This window comes from Anarhichas minor, unplaced genomic scaffold (genome assembly GCF_050575085.1).
Source record: "Anarhichas minor isolate MPS153535 unplaced genomic scaffold, ASM5057508v1 ptg000011l, whole genome shotgun sequence".
Classification (NCBI taxonomy): domain Eukaryota; kingdom Metazoa; phylum Chordata; class Actinopteri; order Perciformes; family Anarhichadidae; genus Anarhichas; species Anarhichas minor.
Genome location: NW_027466457.1, coordinates 11,142,970 through 11,155,159, shown reverse-complemented (window position 1 = coordinate 11,155,159; position 12,190 = coordinate 11,142,970).

The window sequence follows — 12,190 nt, the reverse complement described above, 5'->3', positions numbered from 1 at the left end:
TCTCTCCATTTATCTAATCTATCCACACACACACACACACACACACACACACACACACACACACACACACACACACACACACACTCACGCACAAATACTTTTTTTCTTTTGGAAATGAACCAGATTTTCAGCTGTGATAACCAACTTGCTGTAAAGATAGTCATGCCTTGAATTTCTACAGCTCCTCCCTTCACAGGTGTCTTCGTCTCTCTCGCACGTCTTGTCTGTCAACACGCAGATGAATCACAGATTGGAGGAATTCACTGGACTTGAGCGGGATGTTTGGGAACGCTGGAAGGCCTTATTTTCACCCTAGTTCCATTGAGGTATTTAGGCTTCTCGTGCATTTTAGTGATAGATATGCCTGAAAGGATGCCAACACCAGTTGAAGCAGTAAGAGTGATGATGAGTGGAAATGATGGGAAGAGGCGAAGTCAGCGGCTGGAAAAACACCACGGAAGTCAGAGGTGTTATGGATCTGTGAGGAGCAGATATTGGATATTTGGAGATATGATTGGGAGATGGCTCATTTGAGAACCTCAAACACCAGCGTGTCCGAGCTCTCACATGTGAGCGGGAGTTGTTTTTTTTCTTTTTTTTAGCTCACACTCGTGATTCACAGCTCGGTTACTTTGACATGGTTCAAGGGCTGTGATTGATCAACTCAAGGGAGTTGATCGTTCACTCACACCCCATCGCATCACACACACACTCTTTGGTAAACTCACATGTTCACAGGCTCACAAAAAAAAAAAATCGAAACAGTGAGATTGAATATTCATGTCTGAAAATCACTTTAAAAAAAATGAAACTAACTTCGGCTGGAGTCTTGCAGTATCCACACCCACCCCCATGACACACACATTCATCATCCAAATCAGTCAGTCTGTGAAAGATATGAGCTACCTCCAAGTGATAATGAATAGAGCGCAATACCCTGAACTTTATAATTATAATGATCACACACGGCTGTAATTCTCACCCGACACACTTAACACTTCAGCTCGGTCTTGCTCGGCTGGCATAGACACGCCACACCAATAAATATGCATTCCTGCTCTCCTCTCTACAAAGATTAAAGAGCTGTTTCATGTGTGCACTACTCTGAAGCTGACGTGTCTGTGTCTGGTTTTATCAGCATACAGTATGCTTGCACTATGAGATCTACAGTATAAAGTCATACTGAAGAGTTGTCTTACAAAATACAAAGTAAAACAGTGATTCCCAACAAGGGTATACTTGCACCTCAGGAGATACATCTGAGGGGGAGGAATGGAAAGATTGTAGAAGCTGAATAAAAAAATAAATTATCTTGAAATTAGAATAAAAAGGAATCCACAATGTTTTCGAGCAGATACATCTCAACAGTTTGTTAAAAATAATGTGTAATAGTTAGTTAAAAGTAAAGAATAAATAGTTCAAATCAGTCAGCTTAAAGTAAAGGATAAATGGTTGAATTATCTCTAAGTTGGACTAATGGACAAAGCTGAGGGTCATATAAATGGTTTGAATGCTTTAGCTAACAGTGGATAAATGGATAAATTATAAAATAGCTCATGAATAATAAGGATGTAATAAAAAGGCCGCCTGAATGTATTGAGTAAATGAAATGTCCAGCTGCAGCTCAGTTGTAGGCTAATATTGTAGTCTTGACCAAACTTAATTGTTAAATTGCATGGAAACATTGTTTAACACACACACGCACGCACGCACACACACACACACGCACACACACACACACACACACACACACACACACACACACACACACTGTGTTCTTATCATAGATATCCCAGAAGCTTCCCGAAAACAAGCCAACATGCCAACACGCCTCGCTCCCTCCACTACCCACAATCCTTATCTGTAAAGTAAATAAGGGCTCCCATCCTGTCTGGAGGGGTTTTGTCTCTTACTACACTGAGCTCTGTCTGCAAAACCATCCTTAAAACATGGTCAAAGGGAAGGACAGGGAGGTAGAGAAAGGGAAGGAGGCAAAAAAGGCAGTGCATCTTCCACAAGCCAAAGTAATTATCAGTGTTTGGGCATTTATGAATATGTTGCATGAGATTATTTTTTTGTAAATGTCTTGAAGGGATGAAGTCTTGGATATACAGTGTGTCTCTATTCCACGATTTTTGGAACATTTAAGGAAAAGGTTTGTGTCAGGTTGTTGTCTTTAAAAGGTAAAACAGTTCACTGTCTGGCTTGTGTTTGATAGAATTTTTATCTTAATCTTTATTGGATAGTTGAGACATAAGAGGCAGACTAGAAAGGGGAGAGAGAGGGGGCTACGACATGCAACACATGTGACGCAACCATTCAGCCAAGGTGCTCCAGAAAACAACATTTTGATGGCAACAGAAACCTGTATCTCATAGAAAGCTGTTGACTAAATAAACATAATAACTATCATTCTCTGTATATTAATCCTCATGTTCGCCTCTACTCTTGAGGGACACATTTCCTGCGTACACATTCATAAACAACTCACACAACAACAATCAATGCAAGCGCCTGACAAAACCCGCTCCGAAGTGTACGTGTGCTCAACCCTCGTGAAGAAATCGTAGCTTCTAGACTTTCTGCTATTTTCTGTCTAGGGATTGCGGCGGTGAAGCAAAACACAAAGTTTCAGTTTGAGTTGCCAACTGGAGAAATTAACTGTAAACACTAGCATGCCTCTCATTTATTCACATTGTGAGCGGAGATGCCAGAAAACAATTCAATTAATCTTTGGCAGAGGGCAGGAAGACTCTGTAGAGGACAGGATAAACACACACACACAGGGAGAAAGAGATTAAGAGATGTAAACATGTCATTGTGAGGAGAAAATGTGCCATGGAAGCCACCCTGCCATGGACAAGGACGGCTGCTAAAATGTTGGCGGGGACGGCATTGCTGATCAACTGTGGGAATCTAGTTGAAAACACCAGCGGAAGGAGAGGAAGGACCGCTTGGTGGTGCCAAACAGTGTGTGTTTGTCTGTGTGTGTGCGCGCGTGCACGTGCGTGTGATTACAAACTTGTGTGTGTTGCATTCGTGGACATCCATGCACATATGGCTGTATATAAATGGGTGTGGACTTATTTAAGATTAGAGCCCTGATTGTTTATTTCTACTCGTCATAAAAGCTTGATATGAGACGTTGCGTTACACAACCCAAAAACCCACAGCCATAAAGTTGTGTGAACTTCTTCAAACAGAGATAGGTTACTCTCATCACTCAACACAGACAGATGCCTGTATAAGTTGAGTTTCTTCTATCTGGATGGCCAATAACATCTAATTTACAATGTGTTTATAACGCCATGACTTTATCTTATATCACCACATCTTAGTAAGCTGGGACCATAAACAAAATGAGCCCCAATGCTCATAATTCAAAATGCAATATCCACCATCTATATAGGCCAATGTAACTGAGCATGCAGAGCGCAATACCATCCGAAAACCAATACCTCAAGAACCATTTCTGGTTACACTTTTATGTGTCCAAACAAAAAGTTATTACTTGGCGCCATAGAAAATAAGTGGAGGTAAAAATAGTCACGGTAAAAATAACACATTCCTACCCAGTGACAGATTGATGTTTGCCCGTTTAGTGCAAACGTTGTCGTACTCCTGTGGCTGCTTGGAGAAATACTGGTGGGAGGCACGTTCCCAGAAAAAGGGCCCTTTTTTTTTTGTCTGTGTGCTGAAAAGGATAATTGCTCATCTGAGCTCACACAAGATGCCTCTCCCCCTTTCCAATGGCAACATAAACTTCTGCTGCATTCTTGAGAGAAGAGTTATGTTGACCTCCTCTCCCTCTCCCGGAGTGTTTGTGTGTGTGAAGGAAAGACTGAGTGAGTGGGTGCATGCATGGTGTGTATATATACAGTATGTGTCTATGATCACATATGCTGTATGTACAGTACAGTAGGGTGTGGATGCTGACTTTTAAACTGAGGGGAGGATACAAGAGAGAGCTTTACTGGAGTGGGTGAATTGTGTGGGAGAAGGAGAAGAGTTTGGTGGTGGTGATGAGGAAGGAGGGAGGGGGTAGCACTCCAGTGGTGTTTGAACGTTTGTGAGTCAGTCTTTAGCAATGAGGGAGTAACAGAGGCCATGAATGAGAGTACTTGTTTATGTGGGTCAGTGGGCTCCCTTTTAACCCATTCAGCCTTTTCTAACTTTTCACAGGAAGTAGCTGCTCCACCCTTGGCCGTGCCTGACTGAGAGACAAGTCATGTGTGCGGGAAAGGAAGTCAAACACACCACTAGTGAGACAAAACCCTTTGTAGTCTCTGTGGCTCTGAGCAAAAAGCTCTTCAATAATTGCTGTGTTTACACTGGAGATATGAGGCTTGCCTTTCGTCACACGCGCTGCACAAAGCTTCTATCTCCATCCACAGAAGGCAGAGGTTAATTGGAGTGCGATCGACTTTCTATAGCAAGCCCCATAATGAAACTCTTCTCTCTGCGGGAGGGAAACTGGATCAGGACTGGAACTCTAAACTGTCGCTGACATTTCACTGAGAGCCAAATGTGGCAGAGGAAGCCTCGGCGCTTAGCATCGCATGCACACAAATTGCTTGTCCTGTTTATGCAGCTGCTTTATTCGGAGGAAATTCCAGATAAAACAGCCATTTCAGGATGTGAATTAGATGAAGGAAAATACCACGTCTAAATACTGTATGTGCACCTGGTGGAACTCAATCAAAGCTCAGCGAGTGCTGACCTTTTGGGACAAATTTAACATTGAAGAGAAGGGCAGGTACTTGACTTAGCAGATTTGCAGTGATGCACACTGATTGCTTTATAATGAGAAGATAAAAGCAGAGATTTTACTCGCAACCTACTGATAGTATATTTTTTTGCATCACTTATAATGCTTTTTAAAAATCCCCATTAAAGGTTTGCATTGCCAATGAACACATTGTCTCTCTTTCTTTCACGGTATTTGTGGTATTTAACCATGGTTGTCAATTTGGTTTATTCTATATGGGATTTTAATCAGTCTCCAAGATGTCTGCCTCCATCCTAATACAATGACGGTTAATTGAGTTTAATCTCTGTAGCTAACATAGGAGATTCTCGAGGGACCTCTGTGACAAGGCAAGAGTCACTTGACCAACGATGGTAGTTTTGTCTTATGGGTTTTAGTTTAAGAAATGTTGGGCAACACTTGGCATGTTATAGGAGGAATATTATATTGATAAAGCATTGCAAAGCAAGTGCTTTTATAGCCGCTTTTGCATTCTGTGTAATGTTTTTCGACCTGATATATGTAAGTCCAATGTTCATTCAGCTCCATTTTTGTCTCAACCAACTCCTGAAACTCCAGGAAATACATAGTACAAAAATTTACAGTTTTCTTCAATTTCTTCAAAACAATGCAGGTCCAATGATGTTAACTGTGAGGTTTGTCAATTATCTAGAATAACCTGGATACTTTTATACCTCAAATATGTAATTTGGTTATAAGAGGTCTTGGTCTGATTTGTGTTGCTCAAGGACACAACAGGATGATTGTTTTTCCGACATGTGGGCTTGAGCTCTGTTCCATAGTTCAGATGACCTGACCTTGAAACTACAAGCTGCAATGCCTGTGGGGTCAAAAGTTATTTTTCCTGGTCCAACATCAGTCTAAATAAACTTCTGGCGGCCTTCAGATGGATGAGTTTCAGAGGGACTCATACAGAGTGATTCACCAGAGTTCAAACCACAGCAAGTCTGAAAGTGGGAAAAAACAATGCTATCAAAAGCCCCCCCCCCCCCCCACACACACACACACACACACTCTGCCACACAGGCTGTGAAGCGGACATCTGTCCTCCGTAAACTCACCAGGACGTCACTGTCGGAGTGCAGAATGTCTGGAATGTTCCCTTGTGGTCAGTGGGCCCGTGAACCAGTCATTTGGGTAGTTTTGCTTCCAGTGTCTGGCAACAAAGGCATCCTGGTCCACCTCTCACCTTTGTGGGGTTCTCTTTGGACCAGGCCTGAGGAATTTATACCTCAGGAGTTATGATTTCGACCTCCAGGTCAGCCAGTTGGGGACCACCCTCATCCAAGCATATCAGCTATCACATTGTCCAAGGGGCTCATATTTTGGTTTCTAATATCATATTGAGCATATTTTGCGATAATATGTTGACATCAGCTACTCGGAATGTCTGTCAGTTCACTAATCTTTTCCGACCCCGCATAGCTCACCACTATAGCGTGTCATTAGCGTAAGAAAGGTTTGTGTTTTGAGAAGGAGACGTGTGGGAGGCGTGTGTGTGTGTCAGTTACTGTCTTTGATGTTGTCAGGAACTGAATGTCTTGGTGTACAGTGTTTCAGTGATCAGACGGACAAGTTATGGCAGCTCCCTGCTCATCGCACAATAATTGTTTTGTTAGTTGGTAAGAATTCTGAATAAAGTGTCAGGTAAAAATGTGACACTTTGCATGCAAGTGATAGCATTGTTTTCTTTTTTTTTCTAAGACAGCTCATTGTCTCAGCCTTCTTCTCTATTTATGTAACCTGCACTTTTTATATTATAGGATCAAATGAATCTTTGTCACTTACTGCTTGTAGTGAGAATCACCTGACTCTGCAGGTCCCCTCAGCTCTACACAACGTTTAGCCTCATTTAGCTTGTTGTTTTGGTTTAACCCGTTCTCACTCCCAACTCGTCAAATACCGATGCTAGGTCAGTGCCCCTCGGCGTCTGATACCGACGCATGGATGCACCCTTTAGCGTCTGAATGGGACGCACCGCACTGTCAACTAACTCCAATGTAAACCCCAGCGTCTTTATTAGACGCTCAAAGCAACTGATGTAAATTAGAGAGTGAGCTAGTCCACACAGGGGGGGGGGGCAGTAGTGGAGTCGGATGAGTAAAACAAACAGGAGATTGAGTGAATTGTCACTTGGTAGTGAGGTGGTTCATTAGTTAGTGAATTAAACGTCAACTACGCTTTTCCTAAACCTAAGTAAGTAGTTTTGTTGCCTAAACTTAAGTTTACTTTGATGAGACATTATATGTAATCAGTGGAAACTGACGTGCTGTTTGGTTTTACATCTCAAAGGTCCCCTCTCAACCACCCTGTTTCCGGCTGTTGTCAGTATAGAAGCTCTGAGAACCCCAAACGCTTCCTGCCCCTTGTACGGTTCTTTAGTTATTTTGAACCTCCTAATATTCTTCAGCTGCAAAGAACCCTCTTCTTTCTCCTTTTACCTCCCCTACATACAACTTCGCTGCCATTTATTCTCTCTCAGCTCATTCTTCTATCTGCCCTCCAGCGACTATTTTTTATCATCGTGCCTCTGCCGATGGATCTTCCTCTAACAGTCACTCTCTCCTCCAATCTCGTCTCCATCATTCCTTCCTACTCCCTCTTTTAATTTTACCCCAATCCTCCCTCCCAACTCCCCCTGTTGCGTGCGACGAAAAGAGGTATACTCTTTCATCAAGCCTGCACAAGTGGAGGGAGGAGGGGGTCAGAATTGAGGAGGAGGAGGAGGGAGGTGGTGGTGGAGGGAGGTGGTGGTGGAGGGCTGCTGGGACAGATCCATTTTCAAAGCGCTATCTTTTCATTTGTTTTCCTTCAACATTTCACTGCTATTTAGGAGGGGGGGGGTGGGGGGGGGGGGGGGGAAGAGGAGGAAAAAAAGAGGAGGAAAAAAAGCAAAACTCACACACATACTGAGAAATGGCCCAGATGGCTATCACTCATAAAGGGAATCTTTCAGGAACGACTCACCAGCCTATCTACCATGTTAAGACAAGACACCCCAACAGCCGACCCCCAACCCCAGCAAACCGCAGCTGCCAAAGGGAGATTTGTATCTTTGCCCGGGAGGAGAAAAAAAGCTCAGCATTCCCATCCAAATGTCACCCTAAGTGAGCATCAAACAGGACTCACCTGTAGTCACAAAGCGCTTGCTTTTATTTGAAACTCAACCGTTCCCAAAAGAACTTCCCCACCCATCGTCTTGGCAGGCAATGCAGACCTTTATATCTGTCTAGGATGTTCCTCTTTACTTAAATCAATCCAGGAAGCGTGTATTCATCCCCCCCTAGGCTGGTTTTAATCCCCTCATCACGAAAAGAACCACAAAACCTCCTCATAGTTGTCTCCATTCCCACAAGCATACTTGGGACAAAAACACATTTTCATTTATCTGTTGGAATCTCTCGTCAGTGACATACTATTGTAAAAGCACATGAGGAGGGGGGGGGGGGGGGGGGGGGGATGGAAAAGAAGAACCAAGGGTGGAAGGACAAGAAGGGAGCAGGAGAGGGTCGCTGCTCCGAGAGTGATTACCTCAGTGGTTAGCACTTCATTATCTTGTGTCTCACGTTGTTTTATGTGCATGTCTGTGTCTTAGGTGGGCTGTAATGGGATAGCGAATGTCAGGCCTCACATACTCCTGGGAAGTTTTTTCCCCCCTCTTCCTTTTAAAAAGAGACAACGGTAGATGGACCACCCTGACAGGGATTAATGTGGACCTGGGTTTTACTACCAAGTTTTCTGAATGTGGCAAAGAGGTCAGATAAGAAAAAAACAAAGTTCTTGGTGAATGTGGTTATTGTTGTACTGAGCAGATTATCGTAATGGACAGAGTGTACTTTTCCAAACTAGCTGCTGGAACACGAGACTGGGCAAATTGATTACTCTAACAGGATAAATTGACAGGATGTGGGAAAAAAAACAACACTAATTTGTAATGATGAGCTGAAATCTCATTTCAGGTTGGAATTTCCAGAATAAATGTGTTTGGTTGTTGTGGTCATACATTGATCCAGCTGCTGGATGCTGCCATCGGGGTACCGGCCGTGAACCAGATTTATTGACAAGCAAATGAACATACTGCACCTCACATCTCACACCTGGAGTCTCATCAAGCCCCCCACCCCCCTCCGTGTGAAACAGCCACGTCTGGAGAGTAGCGGAGGAAGAGGAAGCGGGACAGGGAGTCCACACCCGTGCTCATATCAATCACTGCAATATCAGTTTGAGGATGGCCAGTCAGTTGGTATAGTTGATAAGGCCATGTGAAGAGATTCTGTTGGGTGGCAGCGTGAGAAAGTGTGATCGTGATGCTGCAACACCACTGCCCACTGAGCAGAGACAGCTTATCATTTTATTGTTTCAACACATCTATAAAGCCGGTACAATAATTGCAAGACTGAACTTTCAAATGACTATATTTACAGGATGAGACAAATGAGGTTTCCTTTTTTTTTTTATCCTGGTGGTGAAGTGGCTGTAAGACAAAACTGGATGGGAATTTCCCTGGTCAAATTTTTTTGGGGACTATTTAAATTCACATGAAAAACGGACAGGCGAGAAGGGAAGAGAGGAAAATAGCTATGAATGGAAAGAGAGTGGAAAAGCAGAGGGAGGGGAAAAAGGAAAAGAAACTTTAATCACAGAAACACTGACCCATAAAAAGGAGAAGCAGACACAAGTGGAAACCAGAGGAATGTTATCCAGCTGGGGGATACATCCATCCATCCAGTTCTCTCTGCTGTATTTCTACTTAAAGCTATGGGTGGATTGGATTTGGGTGGGGGTCGGTAAAAGCAAAAAGCATCAGAAACAAAAACCAAATTGAAGGATGAGCTAAAACCAGCAGCGCTAAAACTCTGCGGCCATGGGATCGGGTCCCGGAGCAGCCAGGCCGCACATCTCTGAGCTTTAGCCAAGAACGACTTTGCTTCCCAGCCCTCGCCTCGGCCTTTCACACTCCGGAGAGAGACAGCTCTCATACGGAGTGCTGAAGGCTGTTTAATTACCTGACTGGCCGGTTAGCTGGATGGCTCGTCCACAGCGTCTGACGGACTTCCTCCCTGTCTCGCTTCTTCTCCGTGGCCTAGACTCGGCCCCACCATACTGGAGCTAAACCCACATCCCCTTACTGGGAAGGGCCAAGGCCAATTAGCTGCATCCATGCTCACACTGCTGACAGTTCACTTTTCATACTCGGCCTTGTACATCCTAATGCTAACAAGAACAAGATGTTTTGTGATTGGAATTCTTATCAGCAGCATGAGGATCGGCAGTTCAGGGAATACAATATAAGGGTGCCATAGAAGCATTTCCTCCTCTTGGCTTCTGAAGAGGCGAAGTGAGCCTGAATACGTGTTTTAATAGATTTGGCTGTCTCCCATCGTGTTATTTTTACACTCTCCTGTTCATGCCCTAATCACTTGGCCTGGGGGAAAACACTCTCTCACCAGATGAACTCTCATTGCCATTTGGAAGGGCAGGGTTTATCTCATTAAACATGATGTAGACGTAAGTGAAATACACCCTGTGGAGTCACATTGTAGCCTGGGGGACAGCATCAGAGCAATGTTTTACTGAAAGGACAAGCAGCAGTATTGTCTTAAATAGCATTTAAACATAATTTCTGAATGTTTGGGTGACACATAAAGAAACGTGAGCAGCACTGCATCTCTCCCATTGCTTAGCAGTTCAGGCATGCCTATATGTACTTTGCATTTGCATTGTAGTGCATCGCCTCTGCTTGGATAATCTTGTGGAATGAATTGACCTGCCCGGTCCATTGATGTTATTGAGTGGCTTACTGCAGTATGTCTCTCGACAAGGCCCAGCTCAAGCGGATCTCTGCAATCATGAGCAACAGGTGGGCTTGGGCGGCGTTCCCTCCGCTGCAAACAATTTTGCTTTGAAACCCCTAAAGCCTGATCCAAGACAGGAAAAAGTTCCCATTAGTGCTGCTTATTTTCTTTTCATGGACCACACACACAAGTACACCAAAACATGTAAGCATGGACTTTCATTCATTTCCTGGAGACTTAACCGAACTTTAACCATAACAACGACATGCCTAACACCAACCCAAATCCAAAAGGAATATTACGACATATTAGGATATATGTGTGTTTGCTTTCTGGTGGATAGGTCGATACCGTTCTCATATCTGTCCAAAAAAAACAAAGTTATAGCCAGCAGCAAGTTAGCTTAGCCTAGCATGAAGACTGGAAACAGAGGTAAACAGCTGGTCTGGCTCAGTCCAATGGTAAATAAATCCAACTACCAGCACCTCTAGCTCACTCGTATCTGGTTTGTTCAATCTGTACAAGTGTAAAAATGTCAATTTTGCAGGTATATGCTGTTTTGTTTTTGGCTGGGAGCTCACTAAAGATCTTCAGATGTGCCGGTAAAAGGATTTTGTCATCTTGGGACAGAGCATAGACTGTATATAAGAAGTGGACGTAGTCAACGTGATGTCACCAATTGGTTAGTGGACTGCCATTTTGAAGTCTCATATTTGACACTTAGGCCGTCGCAATCTTTTTGCAAGATGGCAACCAGAAGTGACACGAGAAGGTGGAGCTAAGTACAACCCAACACCGAATAAGACTTTGTTAAGCAACCAAAAAGGATTAGAATTCATTTTCATGAACTGAAAACACACTGTAAAAGGATTAAAGTTGTAAAACAAATATGCGGCTAACTCCCAGAACGGTCAACACCGTTGCAGCGACCTGTCAATCACAGGGTAGCTGCGCCCTAAAGCATACCCCACTGTATTGTCTATTTTATTCTAAATGGGACCATAATTTGCTAAATTAAAACTTAAAACTAGCAATTAAGACCATTACTGAGGTAATTAATCAAGTAAGAAGTCATTTTCTCACAAACTTTTACACAATTGGAGTTATTTTTGCAACTAGAGGAGTCGCCCCCTGCTGGCTATCAGAAAGAATGCAAGTTCAAGGTACTTCTGCATTGGCTTCACTTTTCGGACCTCGAGGTTGCCGCCTGGGACTGAACAAGGCTAGCTGTTTTCCCCTGTCGCCGATCTTTATGCTAAGCTAAGCTAACTGGCCACTGACCGATATAAGAGTCGTGTCAATCTTTTCATTTTTCTCAGTTTTAACCAAAAACCAAGTGTAAACCCTAAATTGTAATGGTTTACCCTGTGAGGACCAAATGGGAGGAGTGTCTACATAAACACACTGTTTTAACAGATTCTTGTCCTGACTACGTACTGTAATCAATATAAGTACAAAAGCACACATACAGACACTGACAAAAGTAAAAGTACCGTAGTGGTATAGGACAGAGAAAGTTCTCTCTGTGTTTCTGCTGGATGGAGAGTGAGCTACAGCTACAGCTACAGCTACAGCTACAGCTACAACGGGCTTAACGTTGTAATCAGAGCCCCGAGCTGTCCACCCT